Source organism: Rhincodon typus, unplaced genomic scaffold, assembly GCF_021869965.1.
Source record: "Rhincodon typus isolate 14 unplaced genomic scaffold, sRhiTyp1.1 hic_rhity00002614, whole genome shotgun sequence".
NCBI lineage: Eukaryota > Metazoa > Chordata > Chondrichthyes > Orectolobiformes > Rhincodontidae > Rhincodon > Rhincodon typus.
The window spans coordinates 1-12318 of NW_025968252.1; the positions used below are offsets into that span (position 1 = coordinate 1).

General features: G+C 41.8%; 1 long non-coding RNA gene across 1 annotated transcript; it reads left to right on the forward strand.

Annotated features, from left to right (window-relative positions):
- The first annotated feature begins 6 nt into the window (after window positions 1-6).
- On the forward strand, window positions 7-11288 carry LOC125481569. The gene is made up of 3 exons (XR_007261388.1): window positions 7-1533; window positions 6821-6904; window positions 10700-11288. It is a non-coding gene; the product is annotated as an uncharacterized LOC125481569 (long non-coding RNA).
- Window positions 11289-12318: the final 1030 nt, after the last annotated feature.

The window sequence follows — 12318 nt, forward strand, 5'->3', positions numbered from 1 at the left end:
AATTTGAGAGGGGAAAAGGGAAGCCTGTCCTTTATACAGTTTTCGTGCGCACAGTTACGCAAAAGTTTGAAGAAGCTAACGGAACATGGTACTTTTTGTTCTTCATTCATGATAGTGAGTCAGTCGGTAAGTGGCCTACTGCTAAGCATATCCCTGTCATTAGCACTTTGAATCAGATAGCTGTCACACTCTCTTCCTGCAGAGATTGCCTTGGTTAAGTTAATATAGTCTGCAAGTGGTGGAAGTTGGATTTAAAATGCAAATATGTACAGTGATTTAAAATTTATAGTTGATTTTGACTTTGGGCCAGCTACTTGGGCTGACTTGCAGCAAATCTCCACGAATGAAGATATTCCCGGTGAAGTTCAGTAGTGTCTTGCTTTTAATCATTGAGAATGTGGTGAAAAAAACTACAGGACTTCTAAACCTAACTATAAAATGTCAGATTGAGTGTAGTACAGTCAGTTGATATGCTTGTGGCATGATTGGTATTGTAATTTGTGGATTTACTAGTTACAGTTGCCTTGTATGCACCTGTTGAAAAAATGCACTCGATGTCTGTCAATACCTGTGTAATAAAGAGTGCGTTCCATTCAATTTAAGATCTTTGAATTATTTTGGTTCCTAAATTCATTTTTATGTTTTGAAGGTGCAATCATCGAAAGCCTTAAGACAATTTTCCTTGTTTGTTTGGATTCAGGTTTGCAAGTGCTTCAAACATCCTTAATCTGTGATTTTTGAGAGTGTCTGCCACTTTGGATTCCACCCAAATCTTCCTTCTTTGCCTCTTATTGGTGTATTTCTTCCCTCCAATCCCGAACTCCTCTGTCTGCACTCCCCCCTCCCCTCTGCAGGTATTGAATCACTCCAGGGTTTGCTTGTCATGGTGCCTGTAGCCCTATGGTATTATCATGTCAATCGTTATCTTCTACTTGATCTTCCTGGTTCCACAGGCAGCTCATTATGGCCAAGCCCATTCTTGAAGTCTTTCTTGCTAGGCTGTGAATACTACATTAGGAGTTGTTAGTGACAAATCATTACAACACATCCTAATCCATTATATTCTTACATGGCAATGTTTCTTTGTCACTGTCAATGGAAGCTGAGAGGCTTGACTCTAACCAAAAGCTAAATAAAGACAGATTATTTGATTTAAACCAGCTTAGCAAAACACAACTCAGCCAGTTTTACCTAAGTGTAAATCATGTATGTGATTTAAAAAAAAAATTAATTGGAACATCTTATTGATTTTATTTTAATTGAATGGTAATTTCAACTTCTGTCACAAAACAACAAAGTCCTCACTTTAACTGTCGGATAATTGATCTATCTCTATGATGTGTCCTTCACAGAAAGTGCTCTATCACAAGTTTCGTGGATGATGGACAAACCTGCATTCACCAGGGAATTATTAGGTGCCTTCTCCATAACCGTTCCCAACACTCCTGTGTTACAAGCTTATTGAGACTGCAGGAAATGATGATCGTTCTGGATGTGACTTGCTCTAACCAAAGCTCACCTGTCTTAATTAAGGTGACTTAAACTGTGTATTCCCGATAGCATTTTCCTGCTGGCCTTCATTTCGTAAGATTTAATATTTTAAATAGAACTGCCTTTGTACAAGGCATTCCAAACAGATTGCTTAGCTCAATGCTACGTAACAATTCTGTCCTAAACTTTTAGCTCGATGTTTTTACATTCTGTCTTGATCTTCATGTTGCATAAGTAGTCTGTAGAAACACTTCTTGTCCAGTACTTTACCTTACACTTAGGGTTTGAGGGCATACAGTAGTAATGCTGTTAAGTTAGCTGTTACTTATATAATTCAAATAGTAAGACAATTTAAATGTACATTTTAGACTTTGCCTGGTTAACAAGATACAGGTCTTCTGTCTGCTGGTCCTCCCAGTTGACACTATATCCACCCTTGCAAATGCATTCTCATGATCAGTATAATTAATTAACAATTGTGCAGCAATGCAACACTCAGACAAAACACAGATTTTATATAAGCAGCTGTACGGTAATTAATCTTGAAGGATTTCACTATCAAACAATTTCTTCCAATTTTGGAAGCAGTAGACAAAATATGGAAGAAGTTTTCTTCCATCAAGCTAGATATATAGTGTTGTGATTGCCATGTTACAGCATAGCAGCTCCAACAGTTGACCATGGAATAGAACAATGCTCTCTAACCAGGGTTTCAACAGACAGGTCGAAGGAATGTTTTATTTGTATTCTTGAATTGAAGCTTTTGGTTTTCAAATTTTATTAGAGCTACAGCTCTGTAACATTACCATCTGCTTTGCATTCAGCTACAAGAGAACTTCAGATGTCCCAAATAAAAGAAATGTTGATTTGTGATGCCAATTAAGTGCCATTGTTTTCTTCACTTGCGAATAAGAAAAACGAAATGAGATGGCCAACACAGATAATGGGCAACAGCAGAAAATGGGAAAATTTTTTGTTAAAATCGAAACCAGCAGTCACTTGTAAAATAAGCATTAAGTAATCAAGTCTCCTTATAAGAGAATGGTTCAGTGCTCAGATCCTTGCACACCTGCAGTTCTGATATTCCCTAACTTATAAATAGAAAACAAATGCTAGAAGGCACTTGCGTTTCGTCCATGTGTACTGAAGTTCGCATCCTTTCAGTATGGAAAGAACTTGTAGATGCATCAAGAAGGATGCTAGAGACTTATCTACTTCTGTAATTTGAGTAGAAAATAATTTTAGCCTATCCATTTTACCATCACACACTAGGAAGCTCTGCAATCTCAATTATTCAAAAGCAATTGCTTTCTTTATCCTAGAATTTTTGGAACTATTCTCAGACCATACTCTTCTAAGCTCTTTTAGAGATAGAGCTTGCTTTCTCCATCCCTTGCCTAAAACAGCCCAACCGCACAGTGTTGCATAATTGCATTTAAAGGAGCTGAGGTCCTGCGGGTATCTGCTGATCTCAAGATTGAAAACCAAAAGCTTCAATTCAAGACTACAAATAAAACATTCCTTTGACCTGTCTGTTGAAACCCTGGTTAGAAAGCACTGTTCTATTCCATGGTCAACTGTTGGAGCTGCTGGATGCTGGGAGACGAACCAGATGAAGGCACTCTAGGACAGATGAGAGTTTTCCAGCAAACTGCTTTTGTTGATGATGAGATGTAGTTCAGCTTAAATTACTTTCCAGCAACTGTTTACTCAATCCCCATCTTGTCTATGGGCAGCACGGTGACACAATCGTTAACACCCCTACCTGACAGTGCCAGGGATCTGAGTTTGATTCCAGTCTTGGGCGACTGTCTGTATAGAGTTTGCACATTTTCCCCAAGTCTGTCTGGGTTTCTTCCAGGTGCTCTAGTTTCCTCCCACAGTCCAAAGATGTGAAGGTTAGGTGGATTAGCCATTAGAACTGCAGGATTACAGGGATAGGTTACAGGGTGGGCCTCGGTGGGATGCTCTTCGGAGGCTCACAGTGGACTGGATGGGCCGAATAGCCCGCTTCCACACTGTAGAGATTTTATGGTCGGATCAGTACAGATGGATTTCCTCCCACTAGCAACATCTGAGCAGATATTAACACTAGCGTTCAGATTAGAGTGTTCATAAAGTCTTAAAAGGTGTAGTTCAACTTGTATTCAACCTTATTTCAAGCTCAGTCGTGGGAGATTCCTCTTTTTGTTTCTAAAGAACAGGTATCCCTATTCAGAAAATATTTAAATAAACATTACTCAAGTAAATATGGCTTTTTCACTTCATTGCAGCCAGGTGAACTGTGGCTCAGTTGGGTAGCGCTCTTGTCACTGAGTCACGTCCCACTCCAGGACTTGAGCACAATAATCATGTCTGATACACTCCAGCGTGGTACAGAGGGAGGGCTGCAGCTGTAGCTACCTAAGTCTGATGACATATTAACCAATGGCCTGTTTCCCTACTTTGGATGTAAGACCCTATGGCACAATTTCAAAGAGCAGTGAAGTTCTGCAGTGTCCTGACTTCTCCATCAATCAACATCGTTAAAACTGATTATCTAGTCATTATCATGTTGCTTATGGGAGTTTGGTCTGTGCAAAACTGACTTCTATGTTTCCTGCCTTGTAATCTTAACTATGATTAGCTGTGAAATGCTTTGGGATACCCAGTGGTCATGAAAATACAAATGGTTCTTTCTTTCAACACAGCCTGCTTATGCAGCAAGCTGTTCATCAGTCCCGAGACACTTTGGTGTGTGCACAATATGAGTGGTTTTCACATGCTACCTTTGCTGTCAACTTTTCCAGCGATGACATTGAGTCACGATTATGTCCTTGATCCATCTCCTTCATATTCTGAGATACACCCAACCACAGTAATCTGGTGATTGGCAATACTCAGTTGATGACTTCCCTATTATGAATCCTGTTACCAGTGTGGCTGAATCCAAGCATCTCAGTTTTGTTTTTAATGACTAAACAAACAGGAAAATAGTCCATGAGAAGCAACAATATTACAGATGATGATGGAAGTTGAGGGATCACTTGAAATGTTTCAGAAACCAGTGCTTTGCTTTCTTGGTTATTTAATGAATGGAGGCAAAGTCTATTTTAGGTACAAAGTGCTCAAATAGAGTCCTTTCTTCCAATATTGCAAAGGATACAGCTTCCATTATTCTTTCAGGCAAGAGTTACGGCAATTTCTGGCAGGGGAAGCTGTTGAAGTTTTACTACTTCTGTTGGAGCAGCTGTTTGCGATATTCCTGAGTAGACCCAGCAGCCAGTCTGCACATTGCTCTTTATTTCAGAAAGACAGTCATCCATGGTTTAGAACAAAGCCATCCCAGTAGTACTAACAGTGTATGGGTGTTCTCAGGGACAGGACGTTAAGACCACGAGGCCTTCCAAGAAGATTTAACCTGTCACCAGCCACAGTAGAAAAGTTGTGTTTATCTCTGAACTATTCAATTGCAGGTAAGTGATCAATAAGCCAAGGTATTTTTAAAGAGAGCCTGATGGCAAAATATAAACCATAGTGGTGTGGGCTGTTGTCTCAACATTTAACTCCACACTTTGTGAAATTTTGCACCATTGTGTGCCCGGCTTCCATGTGGAAGTGAAATATCTTTCAGATGAGCAGATGCTTTGCTGGAAACTTCTAATCTCCAAAAGCTGCTTTCCACCTTCTGTGTTTTGGATCCTGTAGTGACTAAGTAGTCCACTATTGGATTCACTGTTTACATTTGGCCTCCCCTGGGCCTGTCAGCGAGGCTGTTTTTGTTGGTTCCTTCATGAACGATTCTTCTATAGTCATGGACAAGAGGTTTTCATGAGTCGGTGAAGATCTTGCAGCTTTTCAGCTTTTCAGAGAGATTGTTCTTGACCCTGCTCTCCTGGTAACCACTTGAAACTCAGGGTAGAGAGCTCATTTTGGAAGTCTTAGCAGGCGAGTAAGCAATTTGGTCAAACCCATGTAGCTGATTGACCTTGACCAGTACCTCGATGCTGGGATGTTGGCCTGAAAGATGACACTGATATTGAACAACCTATCCTGTCAGTGGATTTGCAGGATATTGTGGAGGCCTGCGTGGTGATATTTCCCAAGTGATCTATGGTGTCTGTTGTATGTTGTTCAAGTCTCCAAAGCATACAGGAGGGCTCTTAACACAGTCATAAAATCATACAGTGCGGAAACATACCCCTCAGTCCAACTCATCTGCACCAACCAGAGGTCCCAATCTGACGTAGCCCCATTTGCCAGCATTCGGTCCATATCCCTCTAAACCCTTCCTATTCATATACCCATCCAGATGCCTTTTAAATATTATAATTGTACCAGCCCCCACTACTACTACTGGCAGCTCATTCCATACAGGTACCACCCTCTGTGTGGAAAAAGTTACCCCTCAGGCCCTTTTTAAACCTTTCCCCTCTCACCTTAAACCTATGCCCTCTAGTTTTGGACTCCTGAACCGTAGAAAAAAGACCTTGACTATTCACTGTATCCATGCCCCTCAGCCTCTGACGTTCCAGGGGAAAAAGCCCCAGCCTATTCAGCCTCTACCTATAGCTCAAACCCTCCAGGCCCAGCAATGTCCTTGTAAATCTTTTCTGCATCCTCTCAAGTTTAACAACATCCTTCTTATAAAATGGTGATCAGAATAGTACGCTGTATAGCAAAAGTGGCCTCACCAATGTCCTGTGCAGCCATAACACGATATCCCAACTCCTACACTCAATGTTATGACCAATGAAGGCAAGCATGCCAAATGCCTTCTTCAGCACCCTGACTACCTGTGACTCCACTTTCAAGGAACTATGCACTGACACCCCTACTTCTCTGTTCAGCATTACTCCCCAGGCCCTTACCATTAACTGTATAGTACTGCCCTGGTATGCCTTAACCAAAATGCAACACCTCACGTTTATCTGAATTAAACTTCATCTGCCACTTCTCAGCTTCATCAGCCCACCTGATCAAGGCCCTGTTGTACTCTGAGATAATCTTCTTCACTGTCTACTACACCACCTATTTTGGTGTCATCTGCAAATTTACTAACCATATCTCCTATGATCACATCCAAATCATTTATATAAATGATGAAAAGCAGCAGACTCAGCACCGATCCTTGCAGCACAGCACTGCATGCAGGCCTCCTGTCCACAAAACAATCCTCCACCACCACTCTCTGTCTCCTACCTTCGAACCAATTTTGTATCCAATTGGCTAGCTCCTCATGGATTCCGTGTGATCTAATCTTATTAAACAGTCTACCATGTAGAATGTTTGTCCTGTAGACCATGAACATGATGCCTGGTTTGATGGTGTCAAACACTCTGTTTCTCAGATGGCCAAAGGCTGAGCTGGTGCACTGGTGACAACATTGGCTTCCATCGTTGATGTGTACCCCTGCTGAGAGGAGGCTTCTGTGGTATGTGAATTAATCCATGTTGTCTGCTGCTGGTCTTGACAGTCAGGGGGGCTGTATTGCATGGCAAGAGTGAATTGGTAAGGACCTTTCTCTTCTAGATGTATACCCAAGTGCCCATTCTCTCATGCACATCCGTGAAAGCATTGACAATGGTTTGGAACTCAGTCTCTGAGCTTCCGTGTATGCAAGCATTATCTAGGTTGGAATGGTTTTGGTTCTGACCTGGAAATGATCCAGTTTGAACAGTTTTTTGCTCAACCTGTGGATTAGCTTCATTGATATGAGGTGGGTGTTACAGCCAGAAAGATGGAGAAGGTATTTGGCACAGTAGCAGTCTTCCTTGATCCCAGTTTGCAATAATATTGCGTCAGTGGTGGATCAGATTTTGCATACTGCTGTGCAGCAGGTGGAGGATGGTAATGAATTTCTGAGGGTCAACTGGAGGACACACCATAGTGCCTCCTGGTTAATAGAGTCAAAGGCTTTTGTACAGAGGTTGCTGCTGAGTCTGCACTTTTGCTGGACATGTCTTGGTGTGAACATCAGTCATTGCGCCACTTGATGGACGGAATTCTCATTGACTCCAGGGGGAGCTCTTCAGCCATGGGAGGAGGTGATTGAGCAGAATTCTTGCAATGACCTTCCCCATGTTGAACAGCATGAAGACCCCTCTGTAGTTCCTCCAATCAGCCTTATCCCCTTTCTTAGAGAAAAGTTATGTCTATAATGGAACTGTAAATCCAGAATATAGAAATTTGATTTGATTTATTATTGTCACATGTACCTGGGTGCAGTTGAAAGTTTTGTTTTGTGTGCAGTACAGGCAGATCATACTGTATTAAAGATCATAGGGTGATTGAACAAAGCGAGGAATATAAAGTTTTGGCTGCAAAGAAGGTGCTCAAAAAGCAAGATCAACATTAGATTTGAAATCTTAGAGGTCCATTCATATAATAGTTATATATCTCTATACTGTAGATGCAACTAGAATATAAAATAAAATCCAATAGAGAATCAAAGGTTCGTGAGAATGTGGAACTATTACCACTGGGACTTGTTGAAGCAAATAGTGTTGATGCTTTAAAGAAAGGCTGGATAACCAGAGGAGGGAGAAGAGAATAAGAGGTTAAGCTAATTGATTTTGATGGATAATGTGGAGAATAAACACTAGCGTGGACTGGTTGAACTAAATGGCCTGTTTCTGTGCGGAACTATATTTGTATATCCTATGTAGGACTGGAGATCTGATTTTCCTTGTTTATGAGTTTGGTTTCCCTTGACCTTGCCTAATAGACAGGTATCTTCTCACATTGTTTATTGCTAAGACATAGCTGAGACACAGCACAATGTATTTTGGAAGCTGTGTTTCAACAGCAAGTACTTGGGCCTCCCTAGTGGGTGCCCTTCCTAAATTGATACTACTTTGGTATGTTTGCTAAAGGCCACACAACAAATAAATTAAGGCAAAGCTGCAGACACTGAAGATTGGAAACAAAAACAGAAATTGCTGGAGAAACTCAGCAGGTCTGGCAGCATCTGTGGAGAGAGAAACAGAGTTAAAGTTTTGAGTTAGGGATTCAGAAGAAGTCATATTGGACTTGAAATATTAAGTCTTTCTGTCTCCATCGAGGCTGCCAGATCTGTTGAGCTCCTCCAGCACTTTTTGTATTGTCGTACGTAACAAAGAAGTTCAGATTGCCACCGTTGTATGTTTTTTTTTGTCTTTCTTTGAACAATTGTGTGGATCATTGTTGAGTCTTATGCCTCAGAATCGTGCAGGGAATGTTTTGAATAAAAGTTTTTTTCGGCAAGTGCTTTTAAAATGTCTGCACCTCAAGCTTCCAGCTTCTTGCTTTTGGTTTAGTTTCTGTTTCTCAGTCACCACACCCAGGCTGAATTAATAACTCACAGAACAGAGAAGAAACAACATAGGCATGTACTCAAACACCGACCTGCTTGTTAAATAAAACAAAGAACTGCTGGAGATCCGAAACAAAGAAAGACGGAAATTGTAGAGAAACTCAGCAGGTAGAGAGAAAACACAGTTAACGTTTCAAGTTGAGTGATCCTTCTTCGGAACTGAGAAGCTCAGAAAGAGTGGTATTTATGCTGATGACAGGGTGTTGGGAGGAAAAGGAGTGGAATAAATGAAGATGGAGCCCAGAGAGAGAGAGAGGAAAAAGAAAGGGTAGGTAGAGCTTGTTGATAGTAAACTAGGGAAGAAGAGAAGTTAGGAAATAATGGGGACTATGAGTAGGCAAAAATGTGTTGGCTGTGCTAATAGCAACCCATTTTATGACAGGAACTTGGGTGTAGGGCAGATAGTAGATGTGGAGGGAGGCTTTTATACTCTAACATTGTTAAATTCAGTGTTGTGTCCTGTAGGTTGTAAGGCCCCCCAAGCGGAAGTTGAGGTGTTGCTCCTCCAGCTTGCATTGATCCTTGCTGGAGCACTGCAGCAGGCCTGAAACTAAAATTTCCTGTGGATGATTTCTGGGTCTCATTATGAATGGAAGACATTCTCTGATGCATTCTGAACCTGGAAATGGAGAAGTATTGCATTCATTTTCTTTTCCAACATCTAGACAGGAGATGTAGAAACCACCTCAGCTGTGTCTGGGAGATTGGCCTTCACCTTGCCATTTTGATAAACCACCACACTGACATGCTAACTTCTCTGCCCTGGGCCTGCTGCCGTGTTTCAATGAAGCACAAGGCAAGCTCAAGGAACAAGAGGCCAGGCAGCATCAGAGGAGCAGAAAAGCTGACGTTTCAGGTCTGGACCCTTCTTTGCTCCTCTGATGCTGCCTGGCCTGCTGTGTTCAACCAGTTCTACACTTTGTTATCTCAGACTCCAGCATCGGCAGTTCCTACTGTCTCTCAAAGAACAAGATCTTGTTTTCCACTGAGACACTTTACAGCCTCTAGGGGTCAACATTTAATTCCACAACTTCAGGTCATGACTTCTGTATCCTTAACTTTCCTTACATTCCGCACACCACCACCCCCCCCCCCCCCCAAGCCCAGCCCACCACCACCACAACCCCACTGTCCCCGGCATGCACGTGCACACGCAGGCGCGCGCACACACACATACACACACACACCCGCCACCCAAAGAGTTGTATCTTGTTGACTTTATTCTCAACACAATGAATCCATTTTCTCCCTTTCACACCTTCATTTACACCTTTTTTACATCACCGTCTTTCCTTGACCACCATTAGCAACCCTTTTTGACTCTGGGCAGCCTCACAATCTGTTCCACTTGCTCCTCTGTCTACAGCATAAAAACCACAATTTTCCAACTCTTTCCAGTTCTGAAGAAGGGTCACCAGACTCAACACGTTAACTCTGTTTCTCTCTCCTCTGATGCTGCCAGACCTGCTGAGTTTCTCCAGCAATTTTTGTTTCTATACTGGAGTAGATACCATGGCGTCTTACCTTTAGAGCTTAATATTAGCAGAAGACCTGCTTCATTTTTATTTCCTAAATCAGCCGCCCTATTTGGGTTTTTTCACCAATGCTCTCAGGGCTTAAGTGCAGCGCATATGATTATTAGAGAAGGATCTGAGACCATCCAAGTTCATTGTGTTTAGGACAGAACAGAAACTCCTTTAGTCTGAGCTAGATTCAAATGTAGGTCTCAACAGGGAAACGGATATGTTCTAACCAATTGCACCAGCTGGCTACTTTGAAAAAAAAACTGTAGAAATCAAATGTGTTTCCTGTTAAAAAATGAACAATATCTCAAAGTAGATTAACTTTTTATCCACAATAAATTATTCTCGGCAGGTCTGGGTTTCCTCAATTTCAAGTACATTGTGTGAGCTGGGGGAGAGAAGAGGATAATACAGTCGCTCCTGTTACTCAAGGCATATTGCTTGTTCCATAACTTATCCCATTGTTGGAGCATTGTCCAGTAATAGACCATGTGGAAGCATCGTCTGATTAAGTACTCTGTGCTTACCAAGCTTTCAAAGTGCTGCAGTTAGCCAGTGAAAACGCTGCTCTTTCAAACACTGATCAAATGAAGACCAGAATACCATCGACAGAACAGCATCCAGGGCTACAGACTGGCCAACCACCTGTTTCTCAATGCAGGTGAGAAAGTGGGAGGATTAGGTCTGCATTTCTTGAGGATATTCAGCCTTGAATTAGTCTTTGACGGGGCATGCTTTGGGATCACACAATAGCTATTCTGTGGGATACAGAATTGTTTGAGAAGGCTTCTCTTAGAAGGGGCCTGCAACGGCCTTCAATAAATGGACTTCTCAACATAGAATCATAAAATGGTCAAAGCACAGTCAACGTTTCGGGGTGGCACGGTGGCTCAGTGTATAGCACTGATGCCTCACAGCGCACCAGGGACTGGGACTGGATTCCACCCTGAGATGACTGTCTGTGTGGAGTTTGCACATTTTCCCCATGTCAGCATGGGTTTCCTCCCACAGTCCAAAGATATGCAGGTTAGGTGGGTTCGCCATGCTAAATTACCCATAGTGTCCAGGGATGTGTAGGTTGGGTGGATTAACCATGAGAAATGCAGGATAAGGGGTGGTCTGTGTGAGATACTCTTTGGAGGGTAGGTGTGGCCTTGATCGGCTGAATGGCCTGCTTCCACGCTGTAGGGATTCTTAAAAACAAAAATCCCTGGAAAATCAAGCAGTGGCAGTTTGCTATTGTGTCTTATGGGAATCTGTTTCAGCGCACTGTATTCCATCTTGACTTGCCTCTAGCAACCTGCTAAATATCTGAAATGAATCAAATACTCGGACGCCTCTCAAGAGTATTTGACTATATCCAGGTCTTTTAAATCCAGTGAGACAAAGATAATGGAGATGTAAGCCGGCAATTTGGCTCACAGTTCATGTAACCAGAGACAGAGGTTTAAAATTAAACATTTTGAGCAAGACAAGAAATTAGAAAATAGCCCCTGGAGAGAAGTGGATCCGTGCAACAGATTCCAAGGGAATGTAATTGATCCTGTGCCAATTAACACCTTCCAGCTGGATAGCTATTTACTGGAATTATGTAACAGCTTGTAAAGCAAGAAGCTAAGACAACCAATGCTCCAAGGTTGACACTTGTTATTTATAAACATTGTAAACCACTCTCCAATTACGTGTTCAAAGCATATGTCAGTCTGCCTGAGTTTTAGACTTTGAGAGACCATGATACAGTCAATTGTCCTTGTATTATTTTACTTGTGATATTGAAAAAAAGGCAAGTAAAGATTGAGGTGAGCTGATGGTGATTGTTAAAATGTCTATAGTTTTCAGAAGAATGAAAGAAGGGCCAGAGGAACTAGAGTGGGCCATTCAGCAGCTCTACCTTTCATTCGGACAAAGACTGATGTGTACTTTCAAGTTCATCTTCCTGCTGTAGTTTGATAGACCTAAATGGCCTTACTT